We start from the raw sequence: 4575 nt of genomic DNA, 5'->3' as shown, positions 1-4575 counted from the left end.
ATTACTTGAGAAATGGGTTTTCCACTAGTTAAGCATTAGGGCTTGGTTTTTGGGATAAAATGTCCCTGATACCAGGGAAATACTTTGAGAAATTAGATATATTAGCTTTTGATATAATATACTTGATTATAAGATCTGGACTATGAATGGTAATATTTTGTCTTTCAACGGGTTTACGTTCGGAAAGTAGGACGAGAAGGTTCTCCTGGAGCATTGAGTGATGACTCACAGTTGGAGTGAGAGTTTAAAGTGAAGGATGGGTCCCTCAGTGCCAGGCTCTCTGGCACCCTCCCCATACCCATCCCCTACCCTTCGAAGATGATGCCGATTCCCAGGACAGGACATACTGACAGGAGCTGCCAAAAGGAAGAAGCAGAACCCTTCCCCAGTTTCAGCTCGGGCAGTTTTGTAGATTTGTCATACGGGAAAAACAGTAAGTACTGAATACCATGTAATGTTAAATTTACTCAAGATTATATAAACTGGTCAAATTTTTAAAATTTAGAATTTTTTCTCTTCCAGTTCAGGAGCAGATATTATATTTATTTTATTTACAATCCTGTGATTTTACCAACTCTTATTATTGGCAGAAATTTGATTATATTATTTGCCATTTCAGAAAAAAGGTATGCTGTGGCCTCATATTTCGAGGAGATTGTGGAGAGGTCCTCATAGATCCTCGCTTTTTCCAACCCTGTTCATGTCGGATAAAGTCTCTGGAGTCCTCCCCTGCCCCAAAACACCAGCCTCCACACCTCTTGCTTCTTCAGGAGCATCTGATGGTGGCAGCCACTATGATGATGAGATATTAGAAAATGATGTCTGAACCCAAATATAATGAAGATTGATGATTATCAAGACTCTGACTCGTTGGACGAGCGATTAGAGAGCCATATTACTCACAGCAACAAATTCCCCCTCAGCCCCGCTTTGCCTCATTTACAGCAGGACTAGCAAGTTAACTATAGTGTTAATTAGTGTGCAAAAATTATGACTAACTACCTATTTAATTGTCGGTAGATTCGTACCTTTTTTATTATTTAGATATGACAAAATTTCCATGATCAATATTAGTGTGTTCTGAATTTTATTTATTATTCATGGGTCCAAGACTTGTATTTTCAGGGTTGATAGATAAATTTTGAAGAAAAAAAAAAAAAAATAGTTTTTTATATTTGGCACAGAGCTAGCTGCAGCCCCTCCTAACTCTTTATAAAGTCTTGTTATGACAATCTGTATCATGGCAATATCGTCTTACTGCACCACATACTCTGTCCACTATTGCAAGCAGCCAACCAGTTCTGCTCTATGAAAACTGAATTTCAGAAAATGCATGAATACAAAACCATATTTTACAAATGCTATTTTATGCCATAAGCCTTTTTACAAGATTAGGATATACATGTGAACTTGGATGAAAGTATTCAGTTTTTATATTGTAGAACACCAGTACAACATATGTAATATTTGTGTGCAGGTTTTTCAGCTCAGTTGTAGGAATAAAACTCAAACAACTTTCATGGAAGCTTTAAAAATTGCTGGAAACATATGTACATGAGTTGCAGGAGGTTTATATTCGGTGCTGTGCATGGTGCTGCTGCTGCCACTGATGACAGTTAGGTGCAGTGGGACGGTTCTAGGATCTCATATCAGGGAGTGGGCGCAGCGCCTCTTGTCCTCAGGTCACAAGGCTCATGTGCTCAGTCCACCAGTCCACTGGCTCCGGTCTCTCTCATCTCAACATAGCCTCCTCCCTCCATTATACAGGGTCTGCCACCATCGTTCCTTTGTCCTTTATTCTTTACCAACATCCAGCTCTTCCAAAAGGGACCAGCAAGTGCACAGCTAACTTGTATACTACATGACTTTGATGTCAAATGGGAAGACAGTATGGAAGTAGAAATGCGCTTCCCAGACACATTAGTGATACTTGTAAAAGCTGTCTTTGCACAAATAATTACATTATTTCTGTGCTGAAATGTGTAAAGGCCGACATTCGTGTCAAAGACACGAAATATGATATTTTGTAATTTTACATCATTTGATAAAAGGACCTGCAGCATTGTTTAATGCAGCTAAATTGTATGACTAGAGCAAGACAATAAGAGCCTGCTTCAGGCCTCCTTTTTATCAACTGTCAGCCAATTGCACTCATTGCTATGTGTTCCCTCTTTTCCTCTTGTTTTGGAGCGAGGCAAGTACAAAATCCTTTTTCTTGTTCAACTGCTCCCATCTTTGTTTTGTTACTGAAATATGAATACAGTTATCTTCAGAATTTCTACTAAGTAGAGATTCAATTTTAATATATATAAAGCATAAAGTAAGTATTTTTAGCTAATTGAATTAAATATTTTTAAACAATTTTTCATATATGCATAATGTGCTCAACCTGTTTTTTTACAAGTTTTTATTCTGAAATGGAGCCAGATGATGGTGAAACCGACTTGCCTGCCATATTGCAAATTCAAATGAATTATTCCCAAACCTGAATCTAGTCTTCAAACATTTTTAATGTTAAGGACTTGATAAAAAATATAAAAAATTAAAAAAAAATCGAACAGATGGCCCTCAGTATTACAAGGTACAATTTTTTCCTCTGCTTTTTTCTTTCTTTTCTTTCTTTTTTTTCTACTCTTTATTGCCACACTATGCGCTTGTTAGCACACATGAGCGGTGCTGTCCTGATGCTCGCTGCAATATGAATCTCTAGCATCATGGATAGTTACTAGAAGGAGAACAGAGTTTTGTTGATGCTATGTACGGACGTCCGCATGAATGGAACAGGCACACTGGAATGTGATGTCTGGCACCGAGTTGGTCCCCAGCACCTGTTTACTGATGAGGATCGTCAAGGATCAATGCAAAGCTATGGAAACCCTAGGTGTAATACTGGAATATGCTGTGGATCTTGTTAGTGAAATTGCTCATTGTTATGGCTGTTTTAGATAGTTGGTCTTTTTTATAATTTTTATGGATACAAATTTCTTGCCCAAGAAATAAGAGCACATACCAAAACCTAAATTCAGGGAGCCATACATTAATATATGGTGATGTCAAGTATTTTATAATCTAATTGATGTGTTAATTGAGTGAGAAAGGACGATATCTTGTTTTCCTTGTTGCTATACATCTTTGTGAAAGTAGGTTCTCGTATGTGACAAGCCACAAGCATTTCTAAGAATGAATTCCAGTAATTACACGGACAAAGATTTTCAGCCCTAGGAGCCAAAACTCTCCCAAAGACTGTGATTTTTTCAATATTAAAGAATATTTAAGACAAGTGAGATTAGAGGCATGTTTTGTATAAAAAATGCAATCGGGGAAAAAAATTATACATGCATTGCATTCCAAAGATTGTTAAGTGTATAATAATATTAATATCCCTTCATAAATATTTCCAATAGGTATGGACCTGATACCTCATGGTGTCAATGACCATTGCATTTCTGATTTATTATAATTATTATTATTATCTAATTTAATTCAGGTATACTACTTAAGTGGGTTAATTGCAACGTGACAGGCTGAAGTCCACACGCATATGCCTGTGGCATGTGTGCAGGCATATGCTTCCACCCCCTGTTGCTAACCACACAGTTATTTTATCTTGCAACACTTGTTATGGTGCCCTTGTTAGTTTCTGCAGCTGTTAGAGAGTTAATCACTTCCCCTTTCTTTTGTTTCTATTTATGTATTGCATTATACAGCGTGGTGCAGCAGACCTGCCCCAGTCAGATTTGGCAGGTGAATGGGCTGTGCTGTTACAAATGTGTGGTTAGACTAGGGGTGGGACCAGATCTGGGATGGAGTATAGTATCCCTGAAGTCTGTCTGCCTGTCATGATCATGGTATAAGCACAAATGAAACTGCAACTGTATAAAGTGCTATAATTCATGCAACAGTGCTCTTTGTTACCAATACTCTTTCTTGGGATTTTATCTAATGAGATGTGAATAAATACATTTTGATATGTGATATATGATGTATGATATCGTTTTACAGTACATATATATATATATAAAAGTGCTGCTTTAGGTTGTATTTAAATTATTTATTTTTTAAAGGCCTGTGATGAACTAGAGCACTTTCTTTAAGTAAACAGCTGCAGCATGTTTCCTACTGCATCTCACAAGTACCTGGAGGAGCAGGGCGATCAACATTTTAAGCGTTGATCACAAGCAAAATGAATGTCTGATGTTGAGGATGTGATGAATGTGTTAGCTCATTCAAGTGTCACTATTGGACCTGATGTGATAACCATACCTTGGAGCTGTGAACAATTTTTTGCTTTATAGTCGCACCCGGTTCCTCGTGGGTTGTACGGATGGTCAAAGGACAGTCGAAGAAAAGGTTCTCCTTTGTTATGAAATTGTTTTGTATAATGACAGATGATCCACAAATAAGCTTAATAATTTGAGCTAAGAAGTGTGTCCATTTCTCTGTTCACTTATTAATGTTTCTGTAGTTGTGAATGTAGTTATCCTTTACAAGTTCAGTACAATAAAGTATTGTCAACTATTTGTGTTAATTTTATGTTTTACATTAGTATATTGCCATTATTTAGAATAACTCAAA

At 37.0% G+C, this 4575-nt stretch overlaps 1 pseudogene; it reads left to right on the top strand.

The window, feature by feature from the left end:
- Nucleotides 1–180: 180 nt before the first annotated feature.
- LOC119568964 lies at nt 181–1108 on the top strand (annotated as a pseudogene).
- Nucleotides 1109–4575: the final 3467 nt, after the last annotated feature.

The sequence above is a fragment of the Penaeus monodon genome, unplaced genomic scaffold (genome assembly GCF_015228065.2).
Source record: "Penaeus monodon isolate SGIC_2016 unplaced genomic scaffold, NSTDA_Pmon_1 PmonScaffold_1183, whole genome shotgun sequence".
NCBI classification, from domain to species: Eukaryota; Metazoa; Arthropoda; class Malacostraca; order Decapoda; family Penaeidae; genus Penaeus; species Penaeus monodon.
The sequence above is the reverse complement of the archived record's forward strand: the minus strand, read 5'-3'. Positions and strand labels throughout refer to the sequence as shown.